The sequence below is a fragment of the Periplaneta americana genome, chromosome 12 (genome assembly GCF_040183065.1).
Source record: "Periplaneta americana isolate PAMFEO1 chromosome 12, P.americana_PAMFEO1_priV1, whole genome shotgun sequence".
NCBI classification, from domain to species: Eukaryota; Metazoa; Arthropoda; class Insecta; order Blattodea; family Blattidae; genus Periplaneta; species Periplaneta americana.
In genome coordinates, this window is record NC_091128.1 from 78,370,155 (window position 1) to 78,390,401 (window position 20,247).

The 20,247-nt window shown below is 36.4% G+C and overlaps 1 protein-coding gene across 3 annotated transcripts in view; it reads right to left on the reverse strand.

The window, feature by feature from the left end:
• The window catches only part of LOC138710586 (sodium-coupled monocarboxylate transporter 1-like), a 125,440-nt gene that overhangs the window by 53,032 nt on the left and 52,161 nt on the right, over nt 1-20,247 (reverse strand). The window contains exon 1 of one of the 3 annotated variants that reach the window (XM_069841582.1): nt 5,136-5,177. The exons of 1 other annotated variant lie outside the window; for it this stretch is intronic. The gene's annotated coding sequence lies outside the window, so the exon portion shown is untranslated. Of the gene's footprint in view, nt 1-5,135; nt 5,178-5,492; nt 5,606-20,247 lie in introns of those variants that run through there. One more of the 3 variants, XM_069841580.1, reaches the window with a different exon arrangement.

Consider the following 20,247-nt stretch of genomic DNA (forward strand, 5'->3'; position numbering starts at 1 on the left):
AGAACTGTACTGTAATGCTTGAACACATTATTCATAATTATTTTTGCAGACAGGTTTTGTCACATCATTAAATTTCATTGCGAACTTGCAAGTAAACTTGTTTCGTACCAAACGTTAAATTGCTACCTATAAAATACAGTGCAGATATTAAGGTACTGTCAGCTCTGATGTGAAAATTTCTTCTGCTGAATCAAAATTGCAAGGAACAATCAACGCGTCACGATTTTGCAGAGTCACGCAATTGTAATAATTAGGATGGCACCTCCAATAACATTAGTCTGTGGCACAGGTAATCCACAGACGTAGAATAGTTTGAACTCGTCAGCTCGATTCTTCACTACATAACTACTCTTCATATCTGTTTATTAATGGAATTAAAATTATATTACATAATACCATTAATACAAGGTGGGCCAGTCAAACGGAAAGATTTCAAGGCGCAGAAAAAGAATGACAAGTTATTGTTATATCAATTTAATCAGTAGAAATGACAAGTATATGAATAACCATTAGGTATGCAACAAGAAAAAAATTATTTCTTAAAATTTACGTCAGCCAAGTGACCTCCATTGAAACGCACACATTCTTCGAGTCTGGCCACGAACTGTTGCATAACCCTTCTCAGCATATTGACAGGTATCACAGCGACCTCTTCTCTTATACGTTGTTTTAGGGCTGGAATTGTTCTGGGAGGATTGCCCCCAAACACCTTCTTTTTGAGGTATCCCCATAGGAAGAAATCACATGCCGTTAAATCAGGTGACCTAGACGGCCAAGCTATATCCCCGTTCCGAGAAATGACGTGGCCTGCGAACAAAGCATTTACATCATCCATCGAAATTCTTACGGTGTGGCTTGTTGCTCCGTCCTGTTGAAATTTTTATTTTTTTTTTATTGGGTTATTTTACGACGCTGTATCAACATCTCAGGTTATTTAGCGTCTGAATGAAATGGAGGTGATAATGCCGGTGAAATGAGTCTGGGGTCCAGCACCGAAAGTTACCCAGCATTTGCTCGTATTGGGTTGAGGGAAAACCCCGGAAAAAACTCAACCAGGTAACTTGTCCCGACCGGGATTCGAACCCGGGCCACCTGGTTCCTGTTGAAATAGTGTGTTTTCATTCACTTGGGAAATGGGCGAGTTGTGGTGCAAGAAAGTTCTGTATCATTTCAACATATCACACTGAATTAACAATCACTGCATTTCCGGCCTCATTCTCAAAAAAGAATGGGCCGATTATTCCAGTTGATGAAACCGCGCACCCTACCGTTACCTTTTAGGCACGGAGAGGTTTCTCATGACCACTGAAATCAATTAATTGCAGTTTGCAGTAACGATGAGCACCATTTAACAAAACATGGTAGAGATAAACAACTTGGTTACAGGGAACGCGGAGATAGTGACGTCACCGCCAAAGGAGTCATAAATTATAAAGTAAGTAGGTAGAGAAGAGACGGTTATATTCATTCTCACCCTCTCCATATGAACACTATACTCTCATAAAGTCTTTCCGTTTGACTGGCCCACCTATATTATTTGCAATAGGCGTATTTGTCAAGAAATAACCAACACACAAATCCACGTTAGAAGTTAACCTACGTCATATTCTTCTTCCAATCCTTTTATCAGACTTACCAGTGCAGGTAGAGGAAGGAGATTCATTTGTTCGTACACTAGACATCCCACAAATGCGGGCTCTCTGGCATGACGCAGAGCCAATGTAAATATATCACAGAACAATCACAGATAACGAACAAACACCCAGTCCCATGGAAGGAAGATAAATTTGTTATATTATCCAAGCTGGAAATCGAACCTTGGACCATTTGGTTAGGAAGCTCACGCGCTATCCATGTAGCCACAACGACAGACAGCTCAAGATCAATAACTTTAAAATACACAAGGTTACATGATGACACATCAAAATATAACACACCGCAATTAAAAATTACAAGTAGAAAATTATACAATCAAATTCAATACTAGTGAGTAGAAATGTAGAAATAAACATGTAAATATAACAGAATTTGTTAATAAGGTCAGAAAGCTATTAGTGAAGAAATAACTTCAGCTTTAATCAAATTTTGTCACGCATTGACTATGTCTACACTTAGTTCTGAAATTTGAATCCCATCAAGAACAAATTTTTTTTATTACTGCTTTTCATTATTTTACTTAATTTTTATTTGGATATTTAACGACGCTCTATGAACTACTTGGTTATTTAGCGTCGATTGAATTAGTGATAGCGACATAGTAGGCCTATTTGGTGAGATGAGGCCGAGGATTCGTCGTAGATTACCCGACATTCGTCTTATGGTTGGGAAAACCCTCAGAAAAAGCCCAACCAGGTAATCAGCCCAAGCGGGAATCGAATCCACGCCCGAGCGCAACTCCGGATCAGCAGACAAACGCACTACCGCCTGAACTGCGCCGGTGACTTATTTTGCTTAATTTAATTTTAATTAATTAGGCCTAACTTCATTTACAATCTATTTGACAACAAAGAATAGAATGCAAAAACTTTTAAGTAAATTGAAACTATTAAGTAATTGAACAATGCGAACATATAAAAATATTAAATAATAAGTTACATTAATTTACTCCCGTATGAGCAACGTTCGTGTTTGGGGATTCAGTATTGCATCAAAATAAACATAAAAAAAAAACTTCGCAGTTCGTGCAAAAAAATACCAAAAAAATAAATACAATAAATTAGAGAAGAATTATTTATCTTTAATAAGAGTTATTATTTTGAATATGCATTATGAAGGTATAACGACACAAATATGGCACCAAATATCCTCGTATATAACAATGAGATAAAGAAACAGGCCTATACAGTCTTTCCACGATCGCGGAAGTAGAATAGAAGCGGCAGTGCTTGAGCAGCTGCGCACATGTGAGCATGGAAAGATAACATATGACTTATGCAGTACAGAAGGTGATTATCTCGGTATGCTAAGACCCGTACATCTACGAAGAAAGAAAGATATAGTATCCTGATTCAATATTATGATGATAGTATTTTTTTTATTTAGGATTTTCTACAAACCTGTAGATCTCGTCAACCAAACAAACTTGCAAACCATGAAATATTGTTCTCGATCCAATGCGTCTGCATCTTGTAATCCTTTCAATCCCATACACCATCTCACTTCTTCAATCCACTTTTCATTTGGTATTATTATTATTATTATTATTATTGTTATATAATTCATGGAAGCCAATAATAATAATAATAATAATAATAATAATAATAATAATAATAATAATAATATTAATAATAATAATGTGAACAGTAATTTAAAGTTAACATATGAAATTTGTATTAGAAATTTATTGATTAAATCAATCACTTAAATGTGAAATTTGAAACTGAAAGTAGCTACACATTGAACATATTGTGCAGGAAAACAGAAGTAATTTATCCACCAATTTATATTAATATAAATTGAAAACTAATGCCAATCACAATTAATTCAGAAAATACCACACCTGATACCTGCGTTACAACACAACGCTTCCTCGTATCAACGGAATTAACTGTACATTACGGTACTGAAGACATATCGGAAACGTACACCCATGTAGGCCTATCTAGTCGTTTGTAATTAACGAAAAATAACTTTACTGATAATTATAAAATTATACAACGAAAATTTACACTCATGAAGTCGCAAATATGAAATCATCATAATATTGTGAAGTAAGTGGGTAACGAGGTGTGCGTGTGTGTGTGTGTGTTTTTTTTTTTTTTTTAATTGGTCAAATTAATGTAAGAAAAAACCGTTTAGTCACGAGTCGTATTAGCCTATATTATTTTTTTTTTTCGTTACCATTAAAATATTTGCAGAACAAAAGGTATTTAAAATTACAAATATTTCGGTTTAGTTATGAAAATTTAAACTGAGTAAAACCTAGCTGTAGGCACCGTATTTAGATACAACTAAAGCCTTCTAAAACCTTAAGGGGCTAGGTACAGCTTACAGCAGTAAAGTTTTGGAAATATTCAACATTTTTCCTCCATTACTGTATCTTGTATAATAATGGAAATTAGTACGTGTAAAACACTGTCCTTCTGCTATATGAAAAAAATAATTTTATGATTAAAATATATATATATATATATATATTTATATATATTTTTAATTCAGTTCACCGTGCACATAACTCAAAAACTATCCAACATTCTGTGATGAAATGTTTTGTGTGTATTTATGCATGTCATATCTACAATATGATGCAAGATCACTTCTCTACCTTTGATAGATTGTCTGATAAAAAATAAATTCATTTTGAAAAATGGTCAAATATCAGTATTTTCTTCTAACACAAAATAAAAAAAAATTATTTATTAAGGAATGTAGCTGAAAGACCATAATATTTTAAACATGAGTTTCAGCAATAAAATAAAAGAGAGAGAACGTGAAAAAGTTAACAAGTTTACGAGAGAAACGTTTCGTCACTGCACAGTGGACTGCCACCGTTTTGAATTTTGAAAAAAAAAAAACAAACAAAAAAAATGTGTGTATATATATATATATATATATATATATATATATATATATATATATACTAAATACTATACTAATCGTAAAAATATATTTTTTTTTTCATATAGCAGAAGGACAGTGTTTTACACATACCAATTTTAATTATTGTACAAGATACAATAATGGAGGGAAAAAATGTTGAATATTTCCAAAAATTTTACTGCTGTAAGCTGTACCTAAGCCCTTAAGTCTTAGTGGTTTCCATAGTAACAATTTGTCAACAAGATAAAATCAGAATACATGTTGATACTTTATTTATTTTTTATTTTTAACATTATAATAAGTAGTGGTATATTGAAGAAGATATTACTGCTAGTACTCCCAAGTCCGAGAGCAAGCAAATAAACTCTGGCTTTGTTTCCATCCAAGTCAAGAAAATTTACCAAGATAAGAATTTGTCTATGTTTTATGTACTGTGAAAAAAATTACAGTTGTCAGTAAAGACATTCCTTCTGCTTAGAGACCGTGAGAAAACAATATTTCAGTTAATGGTGAAGAAAAAGTATAAAATCATAATAATAATAATAATAATAATAATAATAATAATAATAATAATAATAATAATAATAATACAGTACTTCTATCTCTACTTCAAGGGCCTCTTAGCTTGCTCCGATTTCACACCAGGATTTCCAACCAACCTCACACAGCTGCACAAGCCACGCTTAAGATTAAGAGGAGAGAGATACAAACCCAGTACCTGTGGAGGGGGATCTCTCTCTCCTTCCCTGCCGGGAGTTTAAACCGGGTCTTATAGCCTGCAACGCTTCTACTTCAGCAATACCAGTGGAATAAATAATAGCCGTAATAAAGCAATAAAACAAGTCGTCGTGAAAATTAAAACGAAACTGAATAACGAACCTAAAACGACAAAAATTCGACAACTGCACAGAACACATGAAAAAGATAACAGAGGTGCTAGCTACTTTACCCACCGGCTTGTGTAGTGCTTGCGGTAGTTCCACCTGAGAAGACAAGTTACCAATGAAGCGAGGCCTGCAGATTCCCTTCCTATATGAAGTAACAATGTCTGTAGGCGAGGTCTTGGTATTCGCGACCAATAGGAAGCGAGAGGGACAACAATAAAAACAGTATGTCTCTGGCGGGGGTACTCTGCACCCCCACGTGTGTAAGAGCATGCTACTTTGTTATGGTAATGGAGGTCGACACGTGATCGAAAACAAAATATTGTCTCTTCGCGTTTACAAACACTTTACCTGTAAACGGAATTATTCACCGTTCAGACGTCATGACAATTAAGGATGTGTCGTTCTTTTTTGTATTTTTCCGTCAAACGGGCTACAGTTACCAGCCTTAACTTTCTGCTCTGTCTAAACGTTGATAATTCCACGTATGCATAGGATTCGAACTGAAATTTCCATATGCGGACGAAAATCGCAATGTTTGCATTTCATACTATTTACTTCGCTATTGTGCTGGACTTAATCTTCGCGCAGTTCTAGTCATGACGTATTCGGCTATAAATCCTGAGGACCCGGGTTTTATCCCCACCAGGGAAGTTTACATTTATCCCCCTCCCATAGCTGTAGATATTTATCTTGTCCCATATTGGTACTGTGTTGTTTCAAGTGACTATGTGATCATAGATTCACACTCCTCTCGTGTCTAGTATCGAATCAGAATCCTTACAAGATACTACGGATCGGGGAAACGGGACTCAGTTACTTTTAAGTATGTTGTGATGGTGAAAATAACAATAGTAGGCTAATGATAGTAATGGTGGTAATTAGTATTAGAGGTCATAGTGGTAGTGGTGGTGATGATATGATCGTGGTGATTCTGTTGGTTGCAGTAATAATGATAGTATACTGGTGATTCTGGTGGCGGTGATATTGATGTTGGCGACGTTGGTTGCTGTTGATAGTTGTAGTTTTTTTTTCCATAGTTTATGTTAAATTGTGACGATGATCGTGTGACAGTGGTCGTGGTTGGCGACTGTGACTGTGGTGGTCATAGTTGATAATTGTGTCTGGTCGCTGTTGACAATAAATGCGAAGGTGGTCATGGTTGGTGATACATCTGACAGTGATTCCGGTTGATAATAATTTTGGCAATGGTGTGTTTTGTGATAATGGTTACGATAGTGGTAATAATGGTTGGTAATAGTTGTGACTGTGATTCTGGTTGGAGAAAATTGTGACGCTGGTCATGGTTGGTGATAAGTGTGACTGGTCCTGATTGGTGATAGATATGCGAAGATCATGTTTGGTGTTAGTTGTGGCGATAGCCGTGGTTGGTGATATTTATGACGATCGTGTTTGGTGACGGAGACCGTGGTTGGTGATAATTGATGGTGATCATAGTTGGTGATAAATGTGATTGTGGTCGTGATTGGTAATGATTGTGATTGTGGTTGGCAGTAGTTGTGATGATGATCATTGTTTGTAATAGTTGTGATGGTGATCGTGGTTGGTGATAGTTGTAATGGTGGTCTGGTTGGTAAAAGTTGTGATGGTGATCGCGTTTGGCAGTAGTCGTGATGGTATCGTGGTTGGCAGTAGTCGTGATGGTGATCATGATTGGTAATAGATCGTGATTGGTGATTGCTACGGTTTCAATCGTGGTTGGTGATAGTTGTAATGATGATTGTGATTGGTGATTTTTGTGACGGTCATCATGATTGGCGATAGTTGTGATGGTGATCATGGTTGGTAACAGTTGTGATGGTGATCGTGATTGTGATAGTTGTGATGGTGACCGTGGTTGGTGATAGTTGTGATGGTCATCGTGATTAGCGATAGTTGTGATAGTGATCATGGTTGGTAATAGTTGTGATGGTGGTCGTGGTTGGTGATAGTTGTGATGGTGGTCGTGGTTGGTGATAATTGTGATGGTGGTCGTGATTGATAATTATTGTGATGGTGGTCGTGATTAGTGATAGTTGTAATGGTGGTCGTGGTTGGTGATAGTTATAATGGTGGTCGTGGTTGGTGATAGTTGTGATGGTGGTCGTAGTTGTCGATAGTTGTGTTGGTGGTCGTGAATGATAATTATTGTGATGTTGGTCCTGTTTGGTAATAGTTGTGACGGTAACTGTTGTGATTATGGTGGTCACAGTGATGATCGGAAGGAAATAGTGATGAATTGATGATGGTAGTGATGGTGTTGAATTAGCTGGGCTTGGTTTACGCAATAGCTACTGTAATAGTGAACTATGGTGATGGTTGAAAGCTAAAATCATTGGTTCCGAGATTTTTATCCATTACCAATGTAATGTCCTATATTATCTCAGGCAGGTCGGGTGCGACGTCGTGCTGACCTCAAGTCTTGGCAGCCGCACCGTCTGCTCGATTAGTGCATGTCAAGAAGACACGAAAGAAGTGAATTATGTAGATAAGGTAGGATAAGCAGGCAAATGAATAGATGGATGATCAGAGAGAGATTATATTGACGAGTGGATGGATGAAATTATTTACTCAGAACATAACTGAATTATTTATTTCTTTCAGTACCGGTAGTTTCAATGTTATGTTCTCGTACTATCTGCTAGTCTTCTCTTAAGTAGATATTCGTTTAGAATTGTAACTCTTATCAACATTGTCCTCTAAAAGTTCCAGGTGTGTCCATACAAATGGACAGATGAATCTTCAAACCTAAGTATGAATCTGTTTAAAAAATCTACCAGTGGCAAATTTTATGGAGAAAACTATTCCTTCCGTAAAATTAAGAGATTCAAATTGATAATATTCTACGCTACTATGAGACCACAGCGGTAGACTTCACTGTATTACAAATAATTTTTATTGTGGAACATTTAGTGTGAAGTGAAGTTTTCGACGAAGTTTTAGACGAAAAGTATCCGGAAACAAGAGTTTCTTCACAATCATAAATTTAAATTTTCCTTTCTGTTTTATATTTGTATAAAAAGTGTTAAAGTGAACACCAAAGACAAATTAATAAACTTCTTTATACGAGATCTGTGTAATAAATGAACGTGATAGTAAAAATGTGGCGGAAGAAAGGATTAATGACATTCTAGTACACTTAGCGGTTATCCGAAAAAACCGAGTTTTTACGGTTCTGTTGAAAGGGATACATAATACAATTTCGTCCCTACAAAATTACGGTTGCCCATGAATTAAAAACAATTAGATGCACCAAAAAGAGTTGCGTTTTGTAATTGAATGTTACAAAATGTGCAAAATGAATCTGTAGACTCAGGAATGTTTTTGGTAACGGATGAAAACTACTTTCATTTAAGTGTTTATGAAAACTCACAAAATTCGCGTATATGGACTGATGAAAATTCAAATGCCTTCCATTAGCATCCATTGCACAATGTTATAAGTAAGGTATACGATTATTTCTTTATCCAAAGGTGTGATAAATTTTGGAAGCGGAGCAATACATTTATGTTTGATAAGTAGGCCTAATGTCATGCTTCATTTATTATTTATTTACTTTGTATAATCATTTATTATTCATTAAATTAATATATTGTCCATTATTTCATTTATTTACTAATTAATAGATTATTATATAGTATATAATATTATGTGGAACGAGCAGTAGCAAATCCGGACGGCTGACTACACACCACTTTTCTTTGAATCTCCCGGTATTAGTAACACCTTTCATACCTTCGGATATGTGGCCCCATACAGTAACTACGACATATAACTGACATATAGTAACTGCGATATCTCCGTAACGACAAATACAGTAGGAAAGTGCTGGTTCCTATACTTAAATTAATTGGTATTATTACGTCATTATCATGCAGTGCGGTTCTTGGACAACTTTTTCCAACACTCTGCAAAGAATAGCAAACAAAATACTGACATTAATATGTTCGAGTTATGTAATATAATTTTCTCAAATAGAGTATACAGTCTGTAGAAATATATTTCACTCTAATAACTTACCACTGTCTATCAGGGGCGGCTGTAGGAGTAGTGCCCTCGTGCCATGGCACTGCCTAAATAAAATATAGTTAAATCTTATTTTTAACTTACATTCAGAGCGCTACAAGATAACAAATATTATTAAAAAATATGAATTTATCATGGAGTGAATCCAGCAGAACATCGATTTGAACTACCGCGCCGCGCCGTGTCAGAGTAACAATGCCGTTCGACCGCTCATGCGTTGGTGTATGGCTGTACACTGTACATATCATTGTCATTCGAGCCATTGCCAACTACCTCTGTATGGGCATGCGCAGAAGTGTTTTGTAATCAATTCGATGGAGCTTCACGGTGGTGCAAAGGGCTAGGGGTAAGATTTTATCCGTGCCATTCAGTTGACAACTCTATTCTAATATTTGTTCTATGCCAGAGCTGACTTTCTTCCCGGCAAATACGTTATTGAAAAGAGCGCGAGCGTAGGGAAAATAGTGCGGTATCTGGTGTCATATAATTATGCATGTAATTGTGCTGTGATGATGAGAAACAATAAATTATGAATAAAATAAATAGGACCTAAGCCTACTCCATTATAAAATGCACTTTCTTGATCATATGAAGATAAACAGAAAGTAAATACACATGGAAAGATTAACTATAGATTTGAACATAAATATGTAAATTAAAGGTGCTAAAATGTTTATGCAAAGAACAAATAGATTTGTTGATGTGATATTAAAAATTCTTTCTACTGTTTTCCTCGTGTTCTTTTTTAATGCATTTGGCATTGTTCTGAGAAAGGTATGGTAAATTTAGTTCACTTGTGGTAGCATCATACCAATTTTAGGCAGAAAATCATTGAACTCTTTGCTGAAAATTACAAGAAAATAGAATTCAAATATAAAACAGTTTAGAAAACTTTAAAGTTCCGTAAATTTATTATATTAATTTATTATTATTATTATTATTATTATTATTATTATTATTACTTACTGGCTTTTAAGGAACCCGGAGGTTCATTGCCGCCCTCACATATGCCCGCCATTGGTCCCTGTCCTGAGCAAGATTAATCTAGTCTCTATCATCATATCTCACCTCCCTCAAATCCATTTTAATATTATCTTCCTATCTACGTCTCGGCCTCCCCAAAGGTCTTTTTCCCTCCGGCCTCCCAACTAACACTCTATATGCATTTCTGGATTCGACATACGTGCTTCATGCCCTGCCCATCTCAAACGTCTGGATTTAATGTTCCTAATTATATTCAGGTGAAGAATACAATGCGTGCAGTTCTGTGTTGTGTAACTTTCTCCATTCTCCTGTAATTTCATCCCTCTTAGCCCCAAATATTTTCCTAGGCACCTTATTCTCAAACACCATTAACCTATGTTCCTCTCTCAAAGTAAGAGTCCAAGTTTCACAACCATAAAGAACAACCGGTAATATAACTGTTTTATAAATTATAACTTTCAGATTTTTTTACAGCAGACTGGATGATAAAAGCTTCTCAACCGAATAATAACACGCATTTCCCATATTTATTTTGTGTTTAATTTCCTCCCGAGTATCATTTATATTTGTTACTGTTGCTCCCAGGTATTTGAATTTTTCCACCTCTTCAACAGATAAATTTCCAGTTTTTATATTTCCATTTCGTACAATATTCTCGTCACGAGACATAATCATATACTTTGTCTTTTCGGGATTTACTTCCAAACCTATCTCTTTACTTGCTTCAAGTAAAATTCCTGTATTTTCCCTAATCGTTTGTGGATTTTCTCCTAATGTATTCACGTCATCCGCATAGACAAGCAGCTGATGTAACCCGTTCAATTCCAAACCCTCTCTGTTATCCTGGACTTTCCTAATGGCATACTCTAGAGCAAAGTTAAAAAGTAAAGGTGATAGTGCATCTCCTTGCCTTAGTCCACAGTGAATTGGAAACGCATCTGACAGAAACTGACCTATACGGACTCTGCTGTACGATTCACCGAGACACATTTTAATTAATCGAACTAGTTTCTTGGGAATACCAAATTCGATAAGAATATCATATAAAACTTCTCTCTTAACCGAGTCATATGCCTTTTTGAAATCTATGGGTAACTGATGCACTGTACCTTATACATTATTATTATTATTATTATTATTATTATTATTATTATTATTTATATAAATATTCACGTTAAAACGATACATTTCCGTTACTTTTCGCTTCTGACTTGAATGTTCTGGCACTACTAAGACAAAGTGATTTCAGCCGCCACTTTTGTCTATAGGCCCATGGTTAATTTGTTCTAAGGCTAATAATAATTATATCTTTCGTAATGTCGTTTTAAGGCAATAAAATGGTAAGTATTGTGTAATATATCATCACTTCATGAAAGGACATTTGATACAAGTGTCGACATTGCAATTAAGTATATTACAATGAGCATGTGGGTTCCATTGTCGCATAAAATTTAATATGTAACAAACCTCGGCGTTAAGGTCGTATAGAAAAGGACACGTCATGTATATAGCGACCTCGCTGGTTGAGTTATTAATTCCAGAGGGTTCTGATTAAGTAAAAGTAATTCTTGCTGGATATAAAAACAAATTAAAAACGTTTTAGATTTAAGTGTGACAGTCACGCAATTTCACTTCCGATTGCAGAGATAATTTAAAGTTTAATCAGGCTTGCTGACTACCGATGAGTTCGAGGTCTGCGGGACCTTTACTTGCCTAAAAGGGTTATGAAATAACTTTATAATGACGTCTTATTGCTATCAAGCTGTAGTATGAAATCTAGGGGGCATTTTCTATTTTGTAATGGCATGATATGTTTAATATCGTGATCCAGCCACACTTCTGTAGGCATGCGACTTTCACAAAACATAGGTCTACTGGAATTCAATTCACAGCGTATCTGATGATGATGTTATTGATAATAATAATAATAATAATAATAATAATAATAATAATAATAATAATAATAATTTATTTTAGCTGGCAGAGTTAAAGCCTTAAGGCCTTCTCTTCACTCAACCAGCAAAAAGTATACATAGGCCTACATGATGTAGGGTTCTTCAGAGTACTTCTATTTTTCCTACCATTCTTAAATAAAGGTTATGTTTCCCCATTACCGACAAATCACACGTATCCTGTATTACCATGTGATATAAAAAGATATACACAGTGATTCAGGAGGAATTCCATTACAGGCGCTATGTTCGAGTATGGCAAAGTTCTATATTCGCTGATGTTTGCTCTACAGGAGGAGATCTATCGTCTTCATTCCACGTTGTTATAAAAATATTCACCGTCCTCCACTTCCACCTCTTCATGTTGTGAATTTTATTAGTAACAACAATGTAATTTATTCGTCACAACAGTAATTCCTTTCTACAATTCACCTTAAACGCTCTCGTCAACAATTGGATCTTCACTCAACACAGTATTCGTTATAGCACTCCACCGACGACAACGACAATTTACTTGGACTATTACGCACAACAATGAACTGTCAATCTTAACTAATATTTACAAAGCACTATTTACAAATCAGAACTACCAGTTCTCAGTTCACAGTTCTTCTATCTCAGTCACTGGAGTTCACCAACTGGCCAGTCTCCCGAAGACCATGTTTGCCGGTGTCATCCCTGTTGTATCGTGGACCGAAGCTCTGTAGGCCAAGAGGAACAGTGGGACTCTGGCATCCCAGTCTCGTTGATGGTTGGACACCACCTTCCGCAGGTGCTCCTCCACGGTTTTGATGTATCGTTCCACCATGCCGTCGGACTGTGGGTGGAGGGGAGTGGTCCTGGTTTTATGCACCCCCAGACGCTCGAGCAATTCTCCCATCAGGTTGGATTCGAAGTTGCGCCCCTAATCGCTATGCAATTCCCGGGGCACCCCGAATCGGCAGATGAAGTTGTCAAGCAGCGCGTCGGCCACCGTCGAAGCCTCTTGGTTGGGAATCGCGTACACCTCTGGCCATTTTGTGAAGTAATCCATGGCGACTAGTAGGTAGCGGTTCCCGCGATCCGTGGCCGGGAACGGTCCAGCAACGTCGATGGCGATCCTCTCAAAAGGAGCTCCCACGTTGTACTGCTGCATGGCTCCCCTGCTGCGGGTCCTTGGTTTAACCGCTTACGAATTTTAACACATCTTGCAATTAATTTTTCATATGAAATGAGACGAAGTTTGTAATATCTTGTATGTTCGAATATTTCAGGATACTAGTATGCACCGTTATGAGTAAAAAGTTCATTTAAACAGTATCCAATTTTCATTGGGTGAGGAGGAACCAGTTGTTTGAATGTTACGCATAACCAGCGTTACAAGTGGCGAGAGGGATGTCACCATTGCATTTCACCACTCTGTTGACTACAGTAAGTGTTGCTCTTCTGAGGCCGTCTTGTTCTTTTTATAAGGGCACAATTCATAATGCTAGCGATCAATTCATCCATTGTATTTACTTTGTTTTTGTACACTTCGCCTTTATTCCACCCCGAAGATAAAAATCGACAGGAATAAGATCTTGGGGAACTTGGTGGCCAATACACGTGACCACAGCGACCGATCCATCGTTCGGAGAATGTGAGATTTAGATGTGTGATCTGTTTCAGACTTGAGCGCGCATCGGATCTGCACAGGCTAAATACAAATAGCTTTTTCTTTACATCCATCATGAACATTATTGTGTCTCAGACGATCTCGGAAGAGCTACATGTAGCTACTATTACTTTGTATGTAGTCAATTATACTGTATATAATCATTTGTCGTTCCTTCATACCATTTGTAAGTCTTGTAATGCGTATCATTCAAACAGCTGTATCTCCACATCCACTGAAAATTAGACACATGTTTATATGAACTTTTGCACTCAATAGTCCATACCAAAATATTTACTATTTCTCCTTCATCATTCTACAGAGTTTTCGTAACATGTGGGACTAACTGGATTTTCGGGCAGGAGAGAGAAAAACAATGCAAAATATCCATATAAATAGTGTATTCAAGTTATAATTACATTTGCATATCAGTAATGTGGAACTGCTTATCGTTACAGGAAGTGTTCAAAATTTCCACCTTCAGCCTGAATGTAAACGTGATCTCACCGGCCCTGTGAAAAATGCAGAAGGAATGCATCAACTGTTACTCCAAAGCTACTTCAAACCACTCGCCTATTCGCCAGCTTCCGAACTTATAACGTCCACAGTTATCAATTCCACTACATCCACACTTCCAGCTTACCCTTGATGTTCCCCTCCGGCCGGGGCCGGTGGATAAGTCCCACACTCTAGTCGTCGTGTCATAGGTTGCAGTATCCTTTCAAAAATACCAGGAGTTTGTCGCATAAGTTGCCAGCCGTCTTGGATACGCTGACAAAGTATTTTAATGTTGGGAATGAGTTGTGAACAAACAATTATTTTCAAATGGCCTCAAAAATAAAAGTCCAATAGATTTAGGTCTGGAGAATGTCCAGACCAGCAATAGCGTACCAAGTAAACAGGTGGAAAATAAAGCATATGTAGGCTACAGCTCAGTTGGCTTTAATTCGGCAACAAGGACACATGGGACAAATGTGTATGAAAGTTTTCCAATGTCTTTGTCTCGTCTGTCTACCGACAAAGTGAGTCCCACATGTTTTTTTTAATAGGTTATTTTACGACGCTTCATCGCTTTTGAATGAGATGAAGGCGATAATGCCGGTGAAATGATCCCACATGTTACGAAACACACTGTACTATAATATATTTATTGTAATAATGCTAAAAATGTACGAAGTCATACGATAGGCCTATTCGATACTGATACAATATGAAGACGATGTTTTATTTAACTAAACTTTCAACTGCAGAGCATATATTTTACAGTCGAGATTCAATCTGGGTGAGAAATTGTTGACGGTAGTTAATATTACACAACTGTTCTTTACGCTAATGTGAAATCTTAGGACGTACAATAATACTAAGTGATATAACATAATTATATTCGAAGTGATGCAATATACACTGTATCCCAAAAGTCATATCAGGATTTCATAGGATTATATTTTTTGAATGAACAGAGGTAGAAATGTAATATTGGTGCCAGACGAAAATAAAAATCTCAAAGTTTGAGGCACTGAAGGAAACAAAAGACGGTAACAATCGAACAGTAGCCAAATAGTGAGTCATTCTATGCGGTATCTCACACCAAACTGAACGAACAATAATTTCAAGAGAAAAATTGTTCGGGGGCCGGGTATCGATCCCGGGACCCTTCGCTTAGCGCACGAATGCTCTACCGACTGAGCTACCCCAGGACCCATACACGACACCGTCACAATTCTTCCCTTTATATCCACACAACTCAAAATGGGCTGACAAGACGCCAGAACCCAACTTTGAGACAATACTGTGTGACTTAAATTTATTGTGGCAGGCTCTCTTCTGCACAATACGCAGGAATCTTAGCATCTGAACTATTGATACGACACAAAAGCTTTTCTTTCTGCACGGAGTGTCGATCTAGTCACGAAGGTTCAAATGTTGATTTAACTACACGATTTATGTATATATTTATCTGTTATTTACGTCATATTACTATTTTTTTTTGCAGTTTTTTAAGTGAATTTTGGAAGAATGCTAGCAACAAACCAAATTGCCTGAATTTAAGTAACTCAAATATTCCTAATCTTGTGTATCAGTGCTCTGGTCTCCGATCATGCGCAGTGTCTTACATCTGAGACTTAAGAATATTTCATCATCTCATTTCTTTTTTGGGGAACCGTACCTTAATCTTCAGATGCACATTACTTACTACAATCTTCACTCATATACATGGGTTGTAAATAAAGTAGTGGAAACACTGCCGAGAATAGGTAATGCGCATTCGCATGAGATACGAGACTACTGGTGATCGTAGTTGGAAATATTGTCGATGTATTGAATGGTAAAACCAGTTGCTATGACAACATGTGTTATTGTGGGTGGTTAAGAATGTAGAACGCTATTTTTAACTTCTCTAAAGTAGCATATTTACTAAATTTGAGAAGCGATAGTGGTCAAAAATCGAAGTAGCCCGTGGCAGAAATGCACGCCAATGTAATTAAATGTTACTTGAAGCTTGTGGCAACGATGCATTACCGTTTAGGACGGTTGCAAGATGGGTCTCTGTATTTCGTGCGGGTCGGATACGGCACATGTGGTTCGCACACGTCGTCTGCTCATTTGTGACGAACAAGTGGAATTAGTGCGAGGTCTCTTTGCTCTTGACCATCGCTGGACTGTACGAGAATTGTCCATCGAGGTTGGACTCAGTCATCAAACTGTGTGGCACATTCTGAAGAAAAATGTCAATAAGGGAAAAATTGCAGCACGCTGGATTCCTCATAACCTGATAGAAGCACACAAGTGGCACCGATAAGCAACAGCTCAACTCCACCTTCAGAGATACCACAACGAAGAGGACATATTTATTTTTGTCATTGGCGAGACGTAGAAACAGGCATACGAGCCTGAACTAAATCTTCAGTCTAATGAAGGATCACCACGTCCAAAAAAGTGCGACATGAACATTTTAGGTTGAAAGTCATGCTAATAATGGCATACGACAGTGAAGGTGTTATCATTAGCCATGCCGTACCTCAAGACCAAACTGTCAATGCAGCGTATTGCCAACATATTTTCCCGAACACAACCTACGTCCAGCTATGCGGCGCAAACATCCACATTTCCTGAGAGACAATCCACCTTTCATCTTGCATGATAATGCTCGTTGTCATGTCGCAGCAGCGGTGCTGAATTGCTACAGAAATGGGATTTGTAAGTATTGGAACATCCTCCGTTTTCCCAGACTTGAGTCCTTGTGACTACGGCTTTTTCCACGGTTGAAAGAACAACTTAGAGGCAAGAGATCTCCAGATATTGCATCAGTGCTTCATGTGCTTCATGCAGTGTGGCAGTCCATAAGAAAGATCAACAGAAAGAACCTCGCTAACGGCATTCAACTGTTACCACGGATTTGACAAAAGATACAGGAACACGCTGGTGGTTATATGAAAGGATATAAATATATATCCGTGTCAGTTCAATAATATGTTCGTACTGTCTATGTTGCCACTATTTTATTTACAACTCTCGTAGTTTACCTTGTATTGTTTTAAGTTATCAAGTAATGTATATTGTAAATTCTAAATAAAATTTAGTTAAATATTTCACCCTTAGTGAAACAGAAAAGAATACTGGATGCATGATGTTGTTGACACTGACCCCGATTTCATGAAATAAATTATAACTGAAGATGAATTCTGAGTCTACAGTTACGACCCTGTGACAAAGGCACAAACATCAATAATTTCCAAGGCCAAAGAAAGCACGGCAGTTACAAACCAATGTTAAGGTTATGCTGACATTCTTTCTGCCACCGGGGCGTAGTTAATCACAATTACGCTCTTCAGGGACAAACTGTCAACACGGAGTACAATGTGACTATTCTCCGTTGCCTACGATAAGTTGTTCGAGGCAAGAGAGCACAACTCTACCAGAGTGGTGACTGACAGATCCATCACAAAAATGCTTCGTTCATGAATGATACTTGATCCGTAATAGCTTATTTGGTGACACAAATTTCCGTAGGTTACTCAATCCCTTTAGTGCTTACGTTGTCTCGTGCGAATGTTGGCTCAAATTGCCATACTCAGGTTTTCGTTATCTCTAAAATCTGAACTTTATAAACTTTGACGAGCATCATTCTCCAGCCACTAGTTATTCTTCAGAAATTCCAGATACTCAGTCTTCATATAGTAGTGGACCCGGGATTTTTATGGACGTTATGGTGACTTGGAAAGTACAGCGTACCATTTTTATTAAGAATGTGTTGGAATTTACAAAATTAACAGTAATTATAATAAAATATATTAGTTACAGTAGCCCTTGGGTGATTGAAATTATGTGTTGAAATAAAATAGTTTCGGATCCAGCCAGCTGTGATTAAATATAAATTAATTTATTTGTACTGATCCATCGTCAACTGTTATTCTGATCAGCATACGTTAAAAATCAGTGAAGTTTCAGTGACGAATTCTTTTCTTTTTACTTTATTATACCTTCCGGCTATCCCAAAGCCTTACACTATAGCTTATGTTTAACAAAATTTTGAGAATAAAGCCTACATAAATTATAATGTAAGCACCTTGCTGAAAGATTTTGAATGCTGATTAAATACGAAGAATTTGTAAAAAAAAAATATTTTATAAGAAAAAAAGTGTGAAGGAATTGATTACGAATGTGTGTGCTAGCACTCTGTTACAGATGCGAAAGAAAGAAGTTCTGGCCAAGATTGAAGATTTCAGTAGGAGGAGCAAGGGATAGATTGAATAAACATCATGGGGAAAATTTGTAATATGCCCTTTTACCGGTTGAACTTGAAGATCATTGTGTGACTTATTCTTTCTTACGTACCAAAGTGGATTAACAGCTGATGAAAATTTGTTTAAAAAATTTGAAATTTATTTTGGCAAGTGCTAAAACTCGTGTATTGATTGTTTAGAATTATTATATTAACCAGAGCCAAAGTTATCTTTAATGTTATGAATAGACGTAGAAACTTTTCTCTACAAAAATTATAATTAATATTTTCTCGCATGAATAATTGAGTCGGTCATTATAAGAAGGCACTAAGTTATTTCGGTAATATGATAATCGAAGGAAACTGTTCTACTAGCTTAATAAACTATGACGTTATGTTTTTATTGTTTACCTACCAGATTAATACTGAGCAAGAAAGTATAATTTGTTTGTTTCATCCTATATTAAATCTAGGAAAAACTTAAGAATTTAAACAAAATGCCCATTTCGTCAAGAACTAACTTAATTCCTTTTAACAATTACCTATTCAATGAGAGAAAATATTTCCATATATAAATTTTAGCATTTAAATAGTACTATCCAGTAAATACACTATATGTCATCAATATCATGAATGATAGCAAATTTAGGTTACCAAAATGTCAGCATCTCTAGGCCATCACTTAAGAGGGGATAAGATTGTTTCTGATCAAGAATAGTTTTTTCGTTTTACTGCAAGAAGTATATCTACAAATACTAATTTACGTGTAATAAAGTTATCAGGACACACCACACTTGGAATTGTCGGTAATGACGTCATATTTAAACGACTGCTGTATTTAAATGGTTGTACATATTGTAGGTACTTTGTAAGTGCTTTTCGAACACATTAATTTGTTCATTTTTACCACATTTCTACATATTCAAACCCTTAAAAAGTTCTAGAATTTATAATCTGTCAAGAAAAATTTTTCTGCATACTCCATAAAATATAGCTAAAATATGTCGACTTAAAACTTCTGTAAGTTAGCACGTTCACTCATCTTTTTCCGTAAGAATACAGTATATTATGTCAAAAGAAGACAAAGCTCCTATTTACTACCGAATGGACTTAATATTTGTCCAGATATTATTAATTAGGTCTAATTGTAAAAGTGTTATTTTTAAAAATGAAGATTACAAACATTTGAACAGCTGACAACTTTCTGTTCTAATAAGCTCTTTTAAAAAGAAGCTTAATAACATTATTTTTGAACTGTAATAATGAAGTTGTAATTCATTCATTCATAGTGTTCTACCCAAGGGCAGATCTTTCACTGCAAATCCAGCATTCTCCAGTCTCAATGGCACTCACATAGGTATGTTATTTTAAACCAAGATGTATAATATCTTACCATTTCTGTTCCAAAAATTAACATATCCAGTAATGTTTCCAGCAAACTTTAACATGTCCACCACAAATTATTATTTTAAAAATATCAGTGAAGTTTAGGATTTGTAATTCCTA